The 22,449-nt window shown below is 33.5% G+C and overlaps 1 protein-coding gene across 1 annotated transcript in view; it reads right to left on the reverse strand.

Moving 5' to 3' along the window:
- The window catches only part of LOC140746683 (uncharacterized), a 210,257-nt gene that overhangs the window by 170,536 nt on the left and 17,272 nt on the right, over positions 1-22,449 (reverse strand). The window lies entirely within an intron of this gene.

Here is a 22,449-nt window from a genome sequence, read left to right on the forward strand (position 1 = left end):
GGGCTTAGGACAAAAACGTCTACATTTCGAAGAAACATAAGTTTAAATAGTTACGATATTGTGTGTCTTACGGAGACTTGGCTTATTGAGGGAATAAAGGATAGTGAACTGTTTGATGACCGATACCTTGTTTGGAGACGCGACAGAAACTACTCTGAGACAAACCAAGCGTTAGGGGGTGGTGTATTAATTGCGGTACGTCGTCCACTCGCGGCGGAGGTAAGAGATGAGTGGTGTTCTTCAGCCGAGGACTTGTGGATTACATTATCTTTTCGACACATAAAACGCAATTTGGATGTTAATATTCATATTTGTACTGTCTATATGTGTAATCAAAATATGGGAAATTCATTTAGTGATCAGATAAATATTTTTTCTGATAAACTCGTCGATATTGTTCTTAATCACGCGGCAGATAGATTTATTATTCTGGGCGATTTCAATTTACCAAGTTTAAATTGGGTTCAAACAAGTACTAATATGTCTTTGCATCCAGTCAACATACAGGGTATAATGCAAACTGACTTTATTGACAAAATTAATTTATGTAATTTATCGCAATATAATTCTTTTACAAATATCAAGAACAGAATTTTAGATTTAATATTCTCTAGTAACGAAATATCTATAACTAATTGCATCGATCCACTCGTGCCGGAGGACCCTTACCACAAGGCGCTAGTTATATCTGCTGACTTTGTTCAGCTTTGTACACTTCGTACTTGTCCGCGTCGCAAATTTGTCTATAACAAGGGCGACTATGAAGCGATATGTAACGAACTAAATATGATTAACTGGGATTGTGAACTTCATAGTCGATCGATGGAGGACGCCACAGAATTTTTCTATAATCAGCTATTTGATTTGCGTATGAAACATATACCTAACAAATTAGTAAAAAATAACCAAAATTTCCCGCCATGGTACAAGTCTCCACTACTTAAAATTTTAAAAGAAAAACGTAAATACCATTCCAAATACAAGAAATATAAAAATCAATCAGACTATATTTCGTTTACCATGCTTAGAGAGCGCGCTAAATCCTTAGAACGTGAATTATATAACTCATTTATTTGTAATACAGAAAGTAATATACATAAAAACCCTCAAGCTTTTTGGTCTTATGTAAAAAGTCTGAATCACACCAATTCATATCCCTCAATCATGAAGTATAGGCAGCGAACCTCGGGTGATGGTACTGAGATCTGTAATATGTTCGCAAATTATTTTTATTCCACTTTTTCACAAACCGATATTATTGAAAACCATCTAACTGAACTCCACGAGGACTACAACTTATTAAACGTGTCTCCCGATATCGCATCTGTTGAAATCCACAGAACGGAAATTTATCAGCTGTTAAAATACTTAGATTTAAAAAAGGCAGCCGGCCCTGACACTATTCCAGCTTTATTTATTATCAAATGCGCTAAAGGTCTAACACGTCCGCTATCATTATTATATAATAAATCCATCAGTGAAGGGGTTATGCCAAGCATATGGAAGTCCGCTTATATAACGCCTATCCATAAAAAAGGAGCCAAAAATGAAGTTGAGAACTATAGACCTATTTCAAAACTTTGCTTGTTCGCCAAAACATTTGAGAAAATAGTCCATAGACAACTGTACTCCAATCTTAAACAGCACTTTAGTGATGATCAGCATGGTTTCCTAAAAAATAAGTCTACCACATCTAATCTCATTCTTTGCAGTGACTACCTGTCTAAATGTATGTCAGAGCCATCACAGGTAGATGTTATATATACGGACTACATGAAAGCATTTGATAGAATAGACCATGTAATACTTTTGCGTAAACTTCAGGCCGCTGGGATTAGAGGAAATCTTTTTAGATGGTTTTGCTCTTATATTATAAATAGAAACCAAACTGTAGTTGTGAACGGTTACTCATCAATTAAAATGTTAATTCCCTCAGGTATTCCGCAAGGATCTATGCTAGGGCCTCTCCTGTTCGTAATATTTATAAATGATATAATCAAATGTTTCACTTATTCAAAAATATTACTTTTCGCAGATGATGTTAAAATCTTGCACACAGTTAAGTCAGTCGAGGATGCGCGCAATCTCCAAAAAGATCTCGATGCGTTCCAAAATTATTGCATCCAATCAAAACTCTTCCTAAACGTAAAGAAATGTTTCGTTTGTTCGTTTACTCGCAAACCAAATATTTTAAATTTTGATTATAGAATTAACGGTACTTCCATAACGAGAGTAAATAATATAAGAGACTTAGGTGTGACATTCGATTCTAAGCTGCTATTTGACACACACATTGAAGATATAGTTAAAAGAGCATCAAAAGCACTTGGTTTTGTACTGCGTGTCTCAGCTGAATTTAAGAATTTAAAAACCTTTAAAATTTTATATTGTACTTTTGTCCGTTGTCACCTGGAATATGCATCACAAGTGTGGAATCCCACTTATGATACTTATGTAAATCGCATCGAACGCATTCAAAAACGATTCCTTAGATTTCTACAATATCGAAGCAAGGAATTTGACAAGGGATATATTCATCAATGTCAAAAGCATCATATACTTCCTCTATATGAGCGTAGGCGAATAGCTGACTTGGCTTATCTGATCAAAATTGTAAATTGTTCAGTAGACTCACCTGAATTACTTGGCAATATCACATTCAGAGTTCCTAAGTTGAGTTCTAGAGTACCTGCTCCTCTCTATGTTCCTTCATCTAATACTAAATACAGGCAAAACTCGTTCTTCATAAGAGCAAGCAGGTGTCTGAATGCTGCAACTGGGGAGTGTGATATTGACCTATCTTACACAACTGTTTCTAAACTAAAAGAAGTTATGTCTCAAAAGTTTTTTAACTAGCGGTAATGTACTCTTTGAACTCTTTGTACCCAAATTATATATATATAAATATTTTTAATGTATGTATTATAATTTTCATCTCACTTAATGAGTTATTTACTCACTGTGTTTCTACCGTTCTGTTATAACTGGTAATAAATATATTACTAGTACATTATTCTATACGCGAAAACTTGTAATCGGCTTGTAATTTCCTTTTCTATAATAGTGTATAATTATGTCTGTTTAAGTAAGCTGTAAGTTTTCCAAATAAATAAATAAAAAAAAAAAAAAAAAATTAAAAACATGCTCCACAAGTATGAATGTGGCTCATTTAACTCTAACTTATAAACCTAATCCTAATAAGAGGTCTCTTAAAAACCTAATATTAATAAGAGGTCAACACAATATGTTATTAATTAATGTATGGTCATGTATTCAAAAATTCTGTACCTATATATTACAATTAGGTTTTAGTTTAAGCAAAAATTTAAGAGCCACTGGCCATACTGTCAGCCACTCCGTTAGTAGATATTCAACAATGATAACATATATTATCGGCTTCTTGTTTCTGTAACAAATATATTTATATTTAAATACATATGAATCATGATAGTTGATATTAGAGTGTTTAAGACATCTACTTGACGAGCTTGGTACTTTTTAGACTATATCTTATTAATAAACATATCACATATAATTGTTAAATCCAAATTTAATAAATATGAAATTAAAATAAGACTAAGTAATTAAAAAAATCTTTTGGTACTTACAATTTGTCGTTTAATCCAATATTGAACATTATATATTTTTACCCGACTGCTAAGGAAGGGTTATGTTTTTCGCGCGTATCTTGTATGTTTGTCTTTCTTTATTTGATCCGATCTAACAAACGGCTGGATGAATTTGAACAGTTAAGATGTCATTATATTTGTCTCAATGACCCGAGTGTCCTTAGATAGGTGTTAGTAGAAAAAAAACAAAATGGCGGATTTTTGGCGCGAAATAGTAACACATTTAAAAAAAAAGTTAACCGAACCTATCGAGTAGGGTATCAAATGAAAGGAAATTAAACGGAGATTATAAAAACATATTTGTATATATATAAAACAGCAAGGTGACTGACTCACTGACTAACTAAATGACTTTTTCATTTTTCAGAAATCAACGTACAGCCTAAACCAAGGACCTTACACTTCTGAAATTTTGCACATAGGTTCTCTATATAGCGTGAATAAGTACTAAGAAAGGCCTTTTGGAAATTCTACCCTAAAGAGGGTAAAATAGGGTAAAACAGTTTTTTTGAAATCCTTTAATTTTGAAGCATCTACTATAAAATTTTGTATTTGGATTTCTGGATAGGAACAAGGACGCACTTATTTATCGCCTGCCGAAAAATCAACCCCGTAGAGGGTAAAATAAGGGTTTAAAGTTCATTTGAACAATCGTCAATTTTGAAGCAAACACTATGAACAATATGAAATTTTGCATCAGGCTTGTTAGATAAAAATAATGAAATTCTACCTCTAACGCATAGATTAGTAAATATTACTCACTCCTTACAAGATAATGTACCCAGTTTTGAGAATAGAAATACTTGCGTAAAATAGTTTTGCCACGTCTCCGTGCTAAAATATCCCTAAAATATTTGAAATAATTATTTATTTATTATGTTAATTCATGTAAATTACGCAGTATTAGTTATTTATTCGTAAATTTTCTCTAAAAATGTGTTTATTTGTCAAAAATTCAAAAAAAGAACTTACGATAATAAGTCGTTTGTGGCTTCATTCAATTTCAAGGCGGCGAAGTATCTTTACTAATATATGCTCTAACGAGGTAAAATAATGACCGAAATTCTGATTTACTGAAGTTATATATTTTATAGACCGTAAATGGTGGATTTTTTCGCGAAATACGAGTAGTAACACGTTTTAAAAAAAGTTAACCAAACCTATCGAGTAGGGTGTCAAAATACAAGAAATTAAGAGGAGATTACACATACGTTATATAATATATCTTATATATAAAATTCTCGTGTTAGTTACCGTACTCGTCCGAAACGGCTTCACCGATTTTCACCTAATTTTATATACATATTCAGTAAGTTTGAAAATCGGCCACTATCTATATTTTTTTACCCCTAAGTGATAAGGGTTGTTCACCCTTAACATTTTTTTGTTTATTTGGCAACACAACGTTTGCCGGGTCAGCTAGTACATATATACTCGTATATACACATCAAGATGACTGTCTGACTAAATGAGTGAGTTGCTGTACCAGAGATCGACGCAAAGGGAAACCGCTGAACTTAAGCGTGCTGGAATTTTACACATTTTTTAGGTTCTTTATATAGCGTAAATGAGCACTACGAGGATAAAATAGGATAATATTGTTTGAACATCTTTTGTTTTTGAAGCAGACACCTACTATGAAACTTTGTATGTGGCTTTCTGGATAAAAATAACGAAATGCCTATTTCACTGCTTTTGGAAATTCTACTTCAGCCTTTTTGGTGCAGTCGGGTTTTTGATTTTTTTAATTAATTACTTGTTAATTCATGAATCATATCTTTAACAAGTGACTTGTTGAATTGACAGCAAATACTCTGCTTAGACAAACACAGCGACATGCAACTTGAGCAAAGTTTTCAGTAAGTTGCCTTCACAAAGCTTCCTATGGCGAGTTTCAATAAGGATTAAGACATTAAGCTATTAGTACTGTTCCCCTATAAAAAAACATGTAATTATGCATATGTATATGTCATTATAGATTACTATTTTTTTACTGATGGTTGCTTTGAAAAGCCATTCTTTAAGAACACAAAAATATGGTTCTTATATTATTATATTTTAGCAGCAAAAATAATTTACTCAAACTATGGCTATGGGATCGGTAGATCAGTAGACACTGACAATCTTATAAAACATGCTGCTATTATGTTAATCAAATAACAACGCATCCATGCAGGAAATTAAGGGTGCAAAAGCCTCAACTCAGGTTATATGTAGATGTATTATAGGCATAATAGGCTGCAATGATTCCTTAACAACAGTTCAATATAATTACATTAAACAAGAATAGCTAATACGCAAACGTAAATGCGACTATCGTCACGTGTTTTTTTTTTAAATTTTAAATAATATAATGCTGTAAAAGTTACTTACAAGCTTCTGTGTGTGCCATTGACAAGTTAACATCAATGAAGATTTCTGGTCTAAGAGAGAACTGTATAAAGTTTTGCAGCGATTTGTAGTTATACCACAATTCATACGCGATTCATATTGTCTCTCAATAATCCAATGGTGACGTGAAGTCCAAAATACAGTCTAGATTCTTACAAGTTATGTCGATAGTCCGATATAATAACGAAAGTCGAATAGGTTAAATAAATCATTTAGTTCATATTAGAAAAACAGTGGTTGTGAATATCTAATAAGTCAAAGCAAAGAAAATAACGTAGACAACGTGTGATACTACCAAAAACAAAAGATTACAATGTCCATAGTAAATGAACACCACATACAATAAATCTAGACTTGAATAGATAATATATCGATTAAAGTACTTAACTTATCAATAATCAAACGTTTTATTTTTCACAATTTGTTAATGTTAATTAAACAATATTTTAAAATGTTTCATTAATTAAATATATTAAATAAATAATTAACTTTTTTGTAACATATTGTATTATTTTTAATCTACATATATAAAAGCGAAAAGATACTCACGTTCAAAACGTATTAATCAAGGTTTTGACGAAACTACTGAAGCTATAATCATGAAATTTGAAATATAACTTCATTTTATAATGTAGATGCGCACTAAGAACGGATTTTTTGATATTCCACCGTTAAGGGGGTTAAATGGGGGTTGAAAGTTAGTATGAAAGTCCGTCAGTTTTAAAGCAAACTGGATGAAAATTGGTATTTAGCTTTTTGATTTAAGGTAATAAAAATCTAATCTAAGGGTTTTTCCAAAATCAACCCTAAAGGTGGTTAAATAGGGGTTGACAGCTTATTTTAAATTTTGCCATTTTGAAAGCCAGCACTATGAAAGTTAGCCATTGCTTTACTGGTTAGATATAATAGAACTTTAGTTCTACCGTTTTTGGAAAATCAACCCCTATGTGGGTTAAATAAGGGTTGTAAGTTTGTATGGAATTCCCCCAGTTTTGATGTAAACTCTATGAAAATCGGTATTTGGGTTTTCGATTAAAAATAATTAAATACCTATTTCGCCATTTTTGGAAAATCAACCCTTAAGTTGGCAAAATAAGGGTTGATAGCTTATTTTAAATTTTGCCATTTTGAAAGCCAGCACTATGAAAGTTAGCCATTGCTTTACTGGTTAGATATAATAGAACTTTAGTTGTACCGTTTTTGAAAAATCAACCCCTATGTGGGTTAAATAAGGGTTGTAAGTTTGTATGGAATTCCCCCAGTTTTGATGTAAACTCTATGAAAATCGGTATTTGGGTTTTCGATAGAAAATAATAAAACACCTATTTCACCATTTTTGGAAAATCAACCCTAAAGTTGGTAAAATAAGGGTTGACAGCTTATTTTAAAATTTGCCAATTTGAAAGCCAGCACTATGAAAGTTAGCCATTGCCTCACTGGTTAGATATAGTGGAACTTTTATTCTATCGTTTTTGGAAAATCAACTTTTATTTGGGTTAAATAAGGGTTGTAAGTTTGGATGAAAAAGTACCCCAGCTTTAATGTAAGCTGTACGAAAATTAGTATTTGGGTTTTCGATAGAAAATAATTAATCACATATTTCATTGTTTTTGAAAAATCATCCCTTAAGGTCGTTAAATGGGGGTTGAAATTTAATTTCAAACTCCGTTAATTCGGATGCAAGGACTATAAAAATGTGCATTTGGCTTTCCTGTTGGAAATAATAGAACTTTTTTAACACCATTTATGGAAAATCTACCCTCAGAGGGTAAAATAGGGGTTGAAAGTTTGTTGGGAAGTCCGCAGATTTTGAAACAAAGTCTATGAAAATTGGTATTTTGCTTTCTGGTTGTAACTAATATATCACTTATTTTACCATTTTTTTAAAATCAACCCTTAAGGTCGTTAAATAGGGGTTGGAACTTTATTTTATAATCCGTTAATTTGGAAGCAACCACTATGAAAAATTATCATTACACTCAATAAAGCATCTGAGTCACTGTTTTTTTAGATCAACCCTAAAGACAGCTATAAAAGGGTGTATGCATTATGCCTTTCTGTTTACACATCTGTTTCAGCATTTTTAGCAACTCAACAATCAACCCCATTAGGGTACTATAAGTAAAGAAAGTTTCTTTAAAAACCTTTATTACTTATTACTTCCTTTGGCGTGTCTGGAAAAATAACAGAGTGCAGAGAGGTTTAGTGTAAGGCGAAATTCCACGGGCCGTCGTAACATATATTTTTAACATGGGAATGTATTGCGCGTGCTGAAGTGCAGAACAGCGGTTTTTTAGGGTTCCGTACCTAAAGGATAAAAACGGAACCCTATTACTAAAACTTCGCTGTCTGTTCGTCTGTCCGTGTGTCACAGGGCTCTATCTCTGGAACCGTAATAGATAGACATTTGAAATTCTTACAGAGGATGCATAACGGTGGTCGCTATAACAACAAATACCAAAAATAAAAAAGTTGAAAACATGTACGGGGACACAACAAACTGCTATATTTTTCCAACTAACTTTTGAACCGTTAGAGGTAGACAGTTCAAATTTTCACAATGTGTGTACTTTAATGGCTGCTGCAATATTAAATACTCAAAATTAAAAAAAAATTAAAATTTTGGTTGTACGGCACCCTCCAGGTGCGGGTTTGACTTGCACTTGGCCAATTATTAGTAACGCGCAGACCCGCGGGCCACAAGGGAAAGTCGCGGGCCACACACCACCCGTGGATGTCAGGTTGCCGACTGCTGGTGTTGAATATTAGCTTTCAGAAATTTGCTGATAAAGATTTATTGATGCATATGTACATAGGAATGTTTTTGAAATTCAATTCAATGTTAAAGGAGGTAAAAGAAGTGTTATATGTATGTATACGGGAATCTTTTAGGTTCGAAATTAGAAACGTGAAATTTCAGATAACTTCTATTCAGACAAATACACGACAACGTGGACGGGTGCAAATTTCATATATGACAATGCGTAAATTTATTCGAATTGGCCTACATTTTGGTATATTGATTAGGTACATCGCAACTACTTTGGACACGCCGTGGGATATGGTTGTGGTTATGTGTGGATTAGTGATGGTAATGTGGTAGACACATAGACCTTGGATTAAAATTTTGGGCTAGAACAGGGCTACAGTATCCCCTGCCTGTCGTACGAGACTAAAGGGGGACTTCTGGAGTTGCGGGCGACAAGAATGGGAGCTTTAACCGCCCAGCCAGAGACCCTGGAAAGAACCACTGTATGTAAGGCCCCATATAACATGGACGGTTCCTATGGAATAGTGTAAATAATAATTATTGCATCCTACATGAAACTTATATTTTAAAGAATGTTTCATTACAGTCCACTAATTAGAGTTTTAGTGTATGTTTCTGAAGAAAGCTTGACCAATTTAGGTACACAGTGACGAAAAAAAAACGTTTTATTTGTAGAGAAAGAATGCGTGTTGATTGAAGTATGTCTTTATTGCAACTGTCTTTTACAATCAGTTCACCTAACTTATATTAAAGAGCATAGCTCCACACCGCTCTTACACTAACACATACATACTACTACACCTCGGGGGCAATTGAAAAAAAAAATACAATAGTGATTGGATTTTTTTTTTAACATTATTACAATATATCTCACATATTAAATGGTTTTGTTCTATTTTTGTGAACTATTTCATGTTTATTATTTTTGTCATTTTTTACGTTTACACCTAAATCTTCTAATACAAGATATGGACCTTCGTACAAGGAATCTAATTTTCTAGCAGTTTCATTTTTTAACAATATTTTTTGTCCACTGAAATAAGATACATTTTTATCATATGAACATTTACGTTTCTCTTTGCTTAAAATTAAATTATTATGTGCATCTTGAATAGCAACTTGTAACTTATATTTTAGATCTAAGGGATAACTATCTGGATTATATAATGTTTCTATATATTGACTTACTCTACAAGGTATTAAACTATGTCTGCCAAAGACTAACTCAAACGGTGTATACTTAGTCTCTGAGTGAACAGTATTATTAAAACCATAACACCAAAACGGAAGCCAATGACTCCACGTTTCTTTTTGATCATTACATTGAATTCGTAAAAATGCTCCTAAATTTTTATGACTATTTTCCAAACTACCTATGGATTCGTGGTGATATGCTGTTGATACTAATTTTTGTATTCCTAAAAGTCTACATACCTCTTCCATTACTGATGAAATATACTCTGTACCACGATCTGTTGCAATAGTGTTTGGTACGCCGAACCTTAATATAAAATTATTGACAAAAGCTTTTGCAATACTCACCGTTTGTTTGTCTTTCAATGGATAGGCCTCCACAAATTTTGAAAGCTCACATTGAAGTGTCATTATGTACCGATAGCCTTCTACATCTGGATCTAAAGGACCTACTGTATCCAGATATATTTTATCAAATGCATGTGAAGCCGTTGTAGTTATCTCCATGGGCGCCTTGACATACCTACAATGCTTCATCTTTTGACATTTAGTGCACTTACGTACGTAATCTTTAACGTTTCTTTCTAATCCTGGCCAATAGAATACTCTCTTAATATTATTTATCATTCTGCGCATACCCGCGTGACCACTGGTAGGCAGCAAATGATAATCATGTAAAATATATTGTTTCTCCTCGTCAGAAGAAATTCTTTTAACTCCTCTTATAATACAAATTGGTGGACCGGTCCAATCTTTAATAGATTTAATAGTTTGTAATTCTTCTTTTATAAATAATATATTTTCTTTATTTTTTACTATGCATAGTTTACTTATTTTAACTCGTTCACAAAATTTACATAACTTAGACACAAATTCGTCTCGCGTAAAATGTGTTCTAAAGTCAAGATTTATGAAGAGTGAATTTTTCTTTTTACAAAATATAAAGCATTCGCTTTCGACGTCGATATCATTTTGATTTTTAAGTTTACTTATCTCATCTTTATTAATAAAAGTCATTCCTATCGATTCACTGGGTACTTTTAGTAATTCCACAAATTTTGGTTGATCAGGCCTATTTTTATTGGGATAACTAAAAATATTCATTTTCGATTCCTCAACTAACCGTCTAGACTGTGCTCTTGTCATTACATTAACAACATCAGAGTTAATTTCCTTTAACGTATCGGACGTTATACAAATTCTCGATAAGGCATCTGCAATGCTGTTTTCCTTACCTTTAACATAGACAATTTTGAATGAATATTCTTCCAATTCTAATCTAAATTTTAAAAGTCTACTTGATGGATCTTTCATTGAAAACAAATACAGGGTGAATCTCCATAAAGTGCACATATTGAAACAGGTAAAATTAAACCGCATTTTGTCGACAAAAAAAATAAAAAAAATAATATATTTTTTTTTTTTGGGTTTTACGACCTTTTGAAGTTTTTTTTTGGAATTGTGCACCTAAAGTAAATAAATCGCTATAACTTTTGAACTAAAAGGGTTATCATGCTCAAAGAAAAATTACAATGAATGCCAATTATAGGCCGTACTGATCCATGAAAAAAAAAAACAAAAAAGTTTATCTTCCCAGAAAAAAATAGTCAGATTAGTGTGACGAAAGCAATTTTTTTAGGTTAAATTTCAGTAATCGTGAATTTCCTCAAAATAATCTAGGATTTTTATTTTATTTTTATTATTTAATGTAATTCTACGTCGTATTAGCTTTCAAACACTAAAAAAGGCATGCCTCTAACTTAAGTATAACGTAATGTGAACGTAAACGTAAGTATAACGTAACGTAACGTAACGTATAACATTTTTTTCCTGGGAAGATGATTTTTTTTTGTTTTTTTTTTTCATGGATCAATACGGCCTATCATTGGCAATCATTGTTATTTGTGTTTGAACCTGATAACCCTCTTAGTTTAAAAGTTATAGCGATTTATTTACTTCAGGTGCACAATTCCAAAAAAAAATTCAAAAGGTCGTAAAACCCAAAAAAAATTTTTTTAAATTTTTTTAATATTTTTTTTGTCGACAAAATGCGGTTTAATTTTACCTGTTTCAATATGTGCACTTTATGGAGATTCACCCTGTATATTAAAGGTTTATGATCCGTCATAATCGTAAAATTTCTGCCATATACATATGGACGGAAATATTTAATTGCCCAAACAATTGCTACCAATTCCTTCTGAATAGTCGGGTAGTTCCGTTCTGCTTTATTAAGGGGTCTACTTGCATAAGCAACTGGTTTTAAATTTTGGTTGCATAGAACTGCACCAACAGCAACACCTGAAGCGTCTGTCTGTATTATGAATTCATTGCTTTCTGAAAAGTCTGGAAATTCTAAAATTGGGGGAATTGTTAAAGCATTTTTTAAGATTTCAAATGAGTCTTGACATTCTTTAGTCCAAACAAAAGGGGTATTTTTCCTAGTTAATTTATTTAAAGGTATAGTTATTTCCGAAAAATTATTAATGAATTTCCTATAATAATTGCAAAAAGCTACGAATCGTTTTATCTCATCGGAATTAATTGGTGCTGGATAATTTATTAAGATTTTAATTTTTTCTGGATCAGGTAATATTCATTTTGAAGATACAACATGACCCAAGTAAAGTATTTCTTTATTTAGGAAGTTATATTTATATGGATTTAGTTTTAAATTAGTTTTTCTTAATCTTTCAAAAACATCTATTAAATTATTATTATGAATATGTAAATTTCTTCCAAAGACAACTAAATCGTCTTGTTATACAAAGCATTTTTCATATGACAATCCAGACATGGCTATTGACATAACGCGACTAAATGCGCTAGGACTGGTCTTGAGTCCCATCGGTAGCCTTTTCATCTGATACTGACCTGTGTTCGTAGTGAACGCAGTGTAAGTTCTACTAGTCTTATCGAGAGATACTTGGTAATAACCTTGATTTAAATCTAAATTTGAAAAATAGATAGAACCAGAGAGTGAATCCAAAATTTCCGTTATATTGGGAAGTGGAAACTTATCATCCACAATACATTCATTAAGTTTCCTATAATCTATCACTAAACGCCATTTTTTATCTTTATTTTCAGCTGTTTTCTTGGGTACTAATAATACTGGACTAGACCACTCACTCTTTGCTTCTTCTATTATATCATTTTTTAACATTTCCTCAACTTGTTTGTTAATTTTACCTTTTAATGATTGTGGCAACCTATATTGCTTTACGTAAACTGGTCTAATGCTTGGTTTTATTGATTGTTCTAAAACATTTGCGGTAGTTAGTTTATCACCTGGCAAAAAGAATATATCTGCGTATTTAGAACATATGTCTTGTATTCACGTTTTCTCTTCATTATTAAGATGATTTAAATCTATTGTTCCTAACAAAACTTTTGATCTTTCTACATTTTTTGGACCTACTTTAAATTCACATACATCATAGTGTTGTAGTGCAAATAATTCTGGTTTAAATATAGGCAACGTTACGTCATGTTCGCTTGTATTTAAAATTTTTACTGGTATTTTGTTATTTTTTATACTAACTATACCTCCAGCTAGAAAAATATTTTCTGCTAACTGTTTAGAACCTATAATACAATCTTCATTAATTTCTGAATTTAAATGAATATAGTGTATTGATTCACTTCGTGCAGGAATAAATAAATTTTGATCCGAATAATCAATGGTGTCATGAAGCTTTAAAGTATATTCTACTCCATTTTTATTAAGTGTGATTAAGTTATTTTCTAAATTAATATTTGCTCCATATCTAATTAAAAAATCTAAGCCTAAAATTCCATCAGCCTTTAAAGGAATGTTATTAAAAACATAACACTTGGTATTAAATTCAGCTTCACGTTCATTATTACGATGCAACAACTTAACATAAGCATAACCTGATGCCTTAATTTGACCTGCAATACCGTTGATGATTGTTTCGTCTCCAAATAAGGGAAAGGAATTTGGCAACGCATCCTTTCTAATAACATACAATGATGCTCCTGTAGCTACTAACCAAAAATATTTTCTTTTATTTAAAAACAATGAAATAAATTTAGTTTTTCCGTGTAATGTTAAAACATTATGTTTAGGATCGAAAAAACTGCATTTGATTTGAAGTTGATGGTTCTGAATCGTTTTGATTATTTCTATTAGCTTGCTCCGTATTATTTGTACGATTCGCGTAAAATACACGATTAGGTATATTATTACTTCTTCCCCTGGTCCCTGAAAACCTCGCACGATTATTTAATGTTGGTTTATTATGACCACGATTCACATTATTAGAGTAACCGCGTGAATACCCACGATAAGAATTAAAATTACCTCTACCGTTACTTACCTTCTGATGTTGGTACTGTGTTGGGTAAGTGCGCGATCGATTGGTTGATGACCTTTGGTAAAAATTTCGTTGTATCCTACCTCTACCATGTTGTGACATCATTACATTCTCACTGGTGGACGTGAAAGCGGCCGAAGACTCCTCGTCCTTCGCAGCTTGTATCGCGTCCTTAAGATGTTCATAATTCCGTGCAGCAATTATTGTGCTCAGCCTAGAATCACGCAGACCATCTGAAAATCGTTTTATCGCGAACTTTTCATTTATCGGTTTTAACAAAGCATAATTATTAACGTTACCGTCTGCTTGAGATATGGTTAAATCCGAAAATAAATTTTCAATCTCCGTTCCATACTGTTCAATCGTACGCCAACCCTGTGTAGAAGTCTGTAATTTAGACTGTATAGCCGGAAAGGACTTTTTTGTTAAAAGATTTTTCTTTAAATCTACAATCAGATCATGAGCTGACGAATAATCTGTTGACATGCGTAATTTTGCATTTTCAGATAACCTACTCTTTAAAACAAATTTAATAAGCAACTTTTTACCAGAATCTGACAGCATATCAGCATACATATCCACTGAATCAATTAAATTTTTAGTCGTATTCTCATTACCGTTCATTACAGGGATCAAGTTACATGCCGTTTTCAAATCGAACTCCATGGTTGAATGAGTTAATTCGCAAGGACTGCTATAATCACTAATTTCTGAACTATCACCACTACTATCGGAACTAGGTTTTGTACATAACTGTAAAATTTCCGTATAAATCGACTTAATATTATCGCAAATTGAAATGTAAAGAGATATTTTTTCAGGTTTAATTTCCTTCTGACTAAATGATTGAATAAATTCTTCACATTTTTTGTAAATTAATTCTGTTCTCACTCACTCAGGACTCATAGTATATACTCGTAAGTTAGTGAGACGGTCGTAGTACTTCGGAGGAGAGCCAGATGGCGTGCTCTGAGGTGCTGGCGCGATCGACTTCAGGAGCCTCGGAACGTACGCCAAAGGGTGGTTGGCGCTATCCTGCCGAACTTTCGGGCCTGGTTAAGAAGTAGGGGTCGAGTGACCTACCGCCTAACTCAGATACTCACCGGACATGGCTGTTTCGGTGAGTACCTGCATAGGATAGGGAGGGAAGAGTCGGCCCAATGCCATCATTGTGGGCATGACGAGGATTCCGCACAGCACACGCTGCAGTACTGCCCCGCGTGGGACTCGCAGCGGCGGAACCTCGTCGAAAAAGTGGGACCGGATCTGTCTCCGCCGGCCATCGTTGGGGCGATGGTTCAGCGCAGCGAAGCCTGGGACGGCATGATCACCTTCTGCGATATAGTCATGTCTGCGAAGGAAGACGCCGAGCGAGCAAGGGAGCGCGCTGAACCCGCTCGAAGAAGGAGTCGCCGCAGGCGTCGGTAACGCCCACCGGCGCGGTGTCCCTGTAGTTCCGGGACCAGAATAGGGCTACGGTATCCTCTGCCTGTCGTAAGAGGCGACTAAAAGGGGGCTTCCGGGGTTGCGGACGGCAAGAGTGGGAGCTCAAACCGCCCGGCCAGCGACCCCGGGAAGGACGGCGGTATGTGTGGTCGCATACCGTCGTGCACACCAGACGGTGTGGTGAGTAACAAGGTCACCTGGGCGGAGCCCGACGGGGCACAGCGCTAAGAGGACTCCGGTTGCGTTCCGTTGGAGATCCCGGAGTCCTCTACGCAGCGCCGAGGACGGCCACCGGGGGGGTTTTAGTGCGGTAAGAGTCCCACATAACCCCGTGTCGCTCCCACGGCACCGGGTACCTTTTGAAGGTTTCCCCCTCGTTAACAAAAAAAAAAAAAAAAAAAAAGGTTAAGCTTAGTATTAGGAGAGTCAGAATAAAGACATCATTCAACCAACACGCCTCTTCTATACCTACGAGCCTGCATCTTCACTACAATTAATTAAATATTAATGCTACTTTATCGTTAAAATTGTTAAAGGTACAAATTTACGATTACAGTTATTTGTATGTCATATCATATTTTTTACGCGGGCGAAGCCGCGGGTTCTGCTAGTACACCATAAATGTAAGCCGATTATTATAATATTATTCGTAACAAAAAAAAAATAGAATTTCTTACTTATTTTAGAATATAATATTACACCTGTTATTTGCAATATATATTTTATCTTTTTTTTTATCCAAAGTACGTTGATAGTGTATAAAAAAATAATAGAACGTTTAATTACCATAGACTATAGATATCACCAAAACTGATTTTGAAAAATAACGATTGGAATTCCTAATTTTGTATCATATACATATCGATATTTGATATAATAACAAAATTATAACTTTCAAAAAGAAAGGACAATGCCCATGAATGTATGGACCGCCGTCCAGACTTGCATCAAATTGAAACTTGTTGTAGACGATGTATAATTAACCAAATACTACCACCAATAATTATTTTTTAGATTAGCACCCGGGTTCTGAAGTTATTTACCGAAATGTTACATAACCTCAACATCGAAAACATCCGACGATAGATTCATGGTCGGTTTTAACTGATAGTAGGTACCTATAATGTAGTTCGATTAACATATTCCATTTACTTTTAAAGGTAGTAGGTAAAAAACCTAAAATAATCCTAAAAACCTAAAATAATGAATTCCGAGTATAAAATACAGCCATTTTAATTTTTAAGAACAACAATCAACATTTCGTCTTATTTTATCTAAAATGGAATCCCCTGTTCAAAGAAACTATTCTGATCGACAAACTAGGTATAAAAATGAAAAAATAATTTTAATATTACTTTCATTTTGACACATGATAAAAATCATTAGCCAAAACACTAATTGATCTTATTGAATTTCGAGTCTAAAATACCGCCATTTTAATTTTCAAGAACAACAATCAACATTTCGTCTTATTTTATCTTAAATGGAATCCCCTGTTCAAAGAAACTATTCTGATCGACAAATCATGTACAAAATTAAAAAATAATTTTAATATTACTTTCATTTTGACGCATGAGAAAAATCAGTACCAAGAATGGGCATTCTCCTTTGACTTGCCGACATAGCCGTAACTCATTTACTCGTTATTTACATATTTATTCGTTATTTACAATGATTGAGATAGACGGCACGACTTGCATTTTATATCGCGTAATATTTATATAATAATAGTTATGTATTTTCTAAATAACTATCATTAAATATTTTATATACATTTTACATCCAACAGAAAATGAAATATTTTTTTCCAAAACAAACAAGTAAAATGCCTTCTACAGTGAAAAAACTTCTCCATTAAAGGGGCATTTGTTATCATATAAAAGCAAGTTATTGATAATTTCAATCCTAACATTGAATAAAAATAGTTTTTGATCACTACTAATCTGCTTTCAATTTAACTTATTCTAAATTGTCAATTATTTGAATGCCGTTTCTGGTTGAATTTACGGTGAGTCGTTTTGTTGTATTCATATATTTAAAAATCGTACATCAAAAAGTAAAGTGTTTAAAATATCAGAAGTTTACAACCTCGCATACAAACATTACAATCCAACAATGTTTTTATGTGTTTCAGTGAATATGTTAAATATAACTACTTAATTATTCAATTGAGTGATGGATAGCTTAATCAGGTAAGTAATTGAAAACCTTTAAGAATAATTAATAAATAATATGAATTATGAAATAATTATTATTCCAAATTTTTTTAAGGACTTCGATATTAATTAATATTATTCCTTTATTAACTAAAATTTTCACCGTGGTTATTTATCTAAACACAATCATATATTAAAACGTAATAATACTTTTTATCAAAATTCTTATCTTATAGTTCGTGTTATAATTATGGTATAATCTAAAAAACACCATGTTTTTTAAAATAGCATGACCAAACTTTCCACTCTTTTTTCTGATTTTAGTTGAGTAACGAGTATTTTTATCGATAATATTGGGAACAACCGGACAACCCTATACAGGACGCCACGCATCATTTTTAGGGTTCCGTACCCAAAGGGTAAAAACGGAACCGTATTACTAAGACTCCGCTGTCTGTCCGTCTGTCACAGGGCTCTACCGCTTAAACCGTAATAGATAGAAACTTGAAATTTTGACAATGTATATATATAGCTGGCACCTATAACAACAAATACTAAAAATAAAACAAAGTTGATTATAAATGGGGGTCCAAAACACGAAAACAACGCTCAGACCTTACCTGTAACGCCATCTGTGCCTTCTGTGTTCAACTATATCAGGTTGTCAACGCACACACTGCACACGTATAGTCTGAGTAGATGCTGAGTAGTGACAAAAATTAACATCAAACTAAAACTAAGAATTACACACATTTTAACAAACGCCCTATAAAAATAAGAAAACATTCCAGTTCAAACACGACGATCACGAAAAACATAATTACGAAACGTTGAAATGTTGTCATTATCATATTTTAATATTCTACCATGAACAAAGTTTATGGTAGAAAATTAAAATGTGATAACGAAATAAAGTCAATATAAACATTGGAAAATGTGCATTGATCTTAAATTAATTGCATTACTATTTTATATATAATATCTTTTTTATTATAATTTTATTATATTATTATCGTAAAAAAGAAACGACCATTGGCAACGTACCTACTATTCATAACGTACTTTTGATTGGGTAACTGGGTTGTGTATAATATGAATGAGACTGAAGGTTAATGCGTACTCATAGAATAGGGATGCAACTCTTTCCGAAAAAAAAAAGATTCTTAAATCGCTTCGAGTCGAGGTAATAAATCAATTCATAAAAAAATCGAGGCTCAAAGAATCGTTTCTCCAAAAATCGATCTTCGATCATTTAAGCTAAAAAGGGAGCGAAGGCAGCGAACAAAAAAGGTCATCAGGTCAAAACAAGCACAGAAATTTACGTTATATAAGTTATTTACGTATCCAGTAAATTTTTGAGCAATTAAGTAAACAAGTAATTGTAAATAATATAATTATAGAAACAGAAAAAATCGTGTTTTGATTTACTAAGATGAAATATCGATTCACTGAATCGATCCAGTACTAGATATCAATTAAAACCTTTTTCGGATCGGCATCCCTAATTGCCTGCTTGCTTTTCGATATTTTTACTACGCTTACCTATTAGTTTGACTGTATGTACCAAGGTATGTGTGTGTAATTGAATCTTTGAACTCGATTTTTACCAACCTTGAACGTTCAGTTTAATTCAAAACTTTGAACAATTATAAAAACCGATGACAATATACGATTTTAATAATTTTCTTCCATTGAGACGATATTAGAGGCGGTATTTGAGGTAGGTGGCGCCGCGGCTTTGTGGTGCGGATTAAATCATAACTAGTTGTCCAAGTGATAATGTATCGATCTACGAAGCTTTCCACTAAGTCGCTAGATGGCGTTAACTACCAAAAGAAGTTCATACAATGACATTTTATACTTATAGACAGGTTATACCCGTACTAACTTGACCGAAAACTTGAGCGAAACTCCATTGATAGCACACATGCACGTTTTTTATTTTACTTACCTTTCACTACTTAGACAAATGTTCTCTAAGGGACAGAGCTATTAGAACAATGTGATAAAAAAAGACAACTAGTGTTTGACATTGCGTTTAAAGTGTACGCCAACGTAAATATTGACCATGGAATATAGTGACCAATGATTACTTCAGTCAAAACGGGACATCGATGTTTTTATGTCAACTACTTTTTATTTGAAAAAATATGGTTTAAAAAACTAAAAACACGTTATTATGATAAAATCAACTAAAAAGTAGAAAATAATTTTCAATCTAGGGATTATTTAAGGAACAGTAAATAGTATAATTGAGGAAAAAGTGTGGGGCGCTTTTCGAAAACTGATAAATGGAGCACCCCATGCTTTTTTCACAATTTTACTATTTATTGTTATTTAATTAGAAGTTACTTAATTAAACGTTACTAATAATTCAAGATGGCGGAAATTTGCTTTTAAAACATTGTTATTTTAAATTTATGGATTTTAATATTTAGTTATCATTACTGTTATTTGGGAAAACGGACCAATTTTGTGTCCCGAGGTTCTTTTCGGAGACAACGGGACGAAGCATCGAAAAAAGGGACTGTACCGTTCAAAACAGGACATATGGTCACTTATCCATTGATCCGCATGCTTGTCAAAGACAAAGAAATAATGGGACAGAAGGTAAAAAATATACAAAACTGTTGATATGTTTTAGTGCGCCGTTAACGTAGAAATTTTATAGTACATTTTAACTAAATAATTTATTATATTAATATATAATTTAAAAGTCTGATACAAAATATGTAGATTTTATGGTTTATTCTATTTTATCTTTAAATAATGTATCTATACAGATCGATTGGTTTAAAATAGACAATTTAAAAATATAATCAATTTTTTATTCAAAATAGGTTCTTTATTCTTTTTTAATGTAATTGCATCTACCACCACTTCACAAGGTGTTTCGATATGGAGAAGAAGCGAAAGATTTCTGGCTATACAAAGATTGTTTATCAAGTTCATAGATATACTACTAATAAAGACGTAGATAGGTTACTAACAAAACAATCGGCGCTTGTTAGTGGCACTCATCGGGAGAAATACACACTACTTTATAAATATTATATTTAAACAACACACTAATAAATAGTCAAGAGGAGCAAGTAGGACGGCATGTTCGCCTCTTAATGTGCGGGCGATAGGTGCGCCGGCGGCGGCATCCGCGGCGCGCGGCCAGTCGCCCCACTCCTCGACCACTTGGCCTACGGCGGTGGGCAGAGACGGACGCTCGCGATAATTTGTAACCGATCCCAATTAAACAGTTAAAATACAGTCCACTTCTTTCATTTCGAGCCCTAGGCATATTAGGTTGTCCCTGTAGTTCCGGGACTAGAATAGGGCTACGGTATCCCCTGCCTGTCGTAAGAGGCGCCTAAAAGGGGGCTTCCGGGGTTGCGGGTGGCAAGAGTGGGAGCTCGAACCGCCCGGCCAGCGGCCCCGGGAAGGACGACGGTATGTGTGGTCGCATACCGTCGTACACACCAGATGGTGTGGCGAGCGTCAAGCTCGCCTGGGCGGAGCCCGACGGGGCAACGCGCTAAGAGGACTCCGGTTGTGTTCCTTTGGAGATCCCGGAGCCCTCTACGCAGCGCAGAGGACGGCCACCGAGGGGGTTTTAGTGCGGTAAAAATCCCACATAACCCGGCGTCGCTCCCACGTTGTCGGGTACCTTTTGAAGGTTTCCCCTTCGATAACAAAAAAAAAAAAAGGCATATTAGGTGCTCTAACACGGCACGTCTAACTGAATATGCAAAAAAAAGGATAAACATATAACTTTATGCGTGGCAATCATGATGACTATTCGTTAAAGATGAGTTTAAGTCTGATCCGTCTATATGAATTAATTGAATAGCTACCTATAATGTGCTTGGTATAGAGAGAATAAATTCGTATATGCATTAATTTAATATGGTATTAGTATTAAGGGAAAAATACGTAATTCAGTGCGTGTCTCTGCGTGAATGTTGCATGGAATGGAGAAGGGTGTTCAAGAGTGTTTTATGATTAACTACTAGTATGATTTTTGGATGCAGGCAAAATAATTTTTTTTTTTTTTTTGGTTTTGTAAGATTTAATTATCATCGTCCATGGTATGTTCAGAGCAAGTCCGACTCTAATAATTTGGATGCGAATCGTCTTCCCTTCTTTCCTTGCGAACAATGTCCAACCACTTTAGTCGCCCTATTTCATTTAATGGGAACCTAAAACATACACAGAAATACAATCACTACACAGAAATAGTATTAGAAAAAATATCGACTTAAACATCAAATTAATAAATATAACTTTCAAATTAGTAAATGATTTGTGTAGTTTCTTACGATATATATATACCAATAATGTACCTTCTGGACTATTTATTAATTTAATCTATGATACATGCATACGCACAATTCATAACGCTTCTCTTTTACACTTAGTAATATGCCCATCTTTTTATTCGCTCTATTATCTGTGACATATATTTACGCTAAATTTAATTTTAATTATTGAAAAATCGATAATAACTTCTTGAAATTGAAATACTTACGAAT

Source organism: Epargyreus clarus, unplaced genomic scaffold (assembly GCF_041222505.1).
Source record: "Epargyreus clarus isolate Ecla_fem2 unplaced genomic scaffold, WU_Ecla_fem_2.2 ptg000013l, whole genome shotgun sequence".
Taxonomy (NCBI): Eukaryota; Metazoa; Arthropoda; class Insecta; order Lepidoptera; family Hesperiidae; genus Epargyreus; species Epargyreus clarus.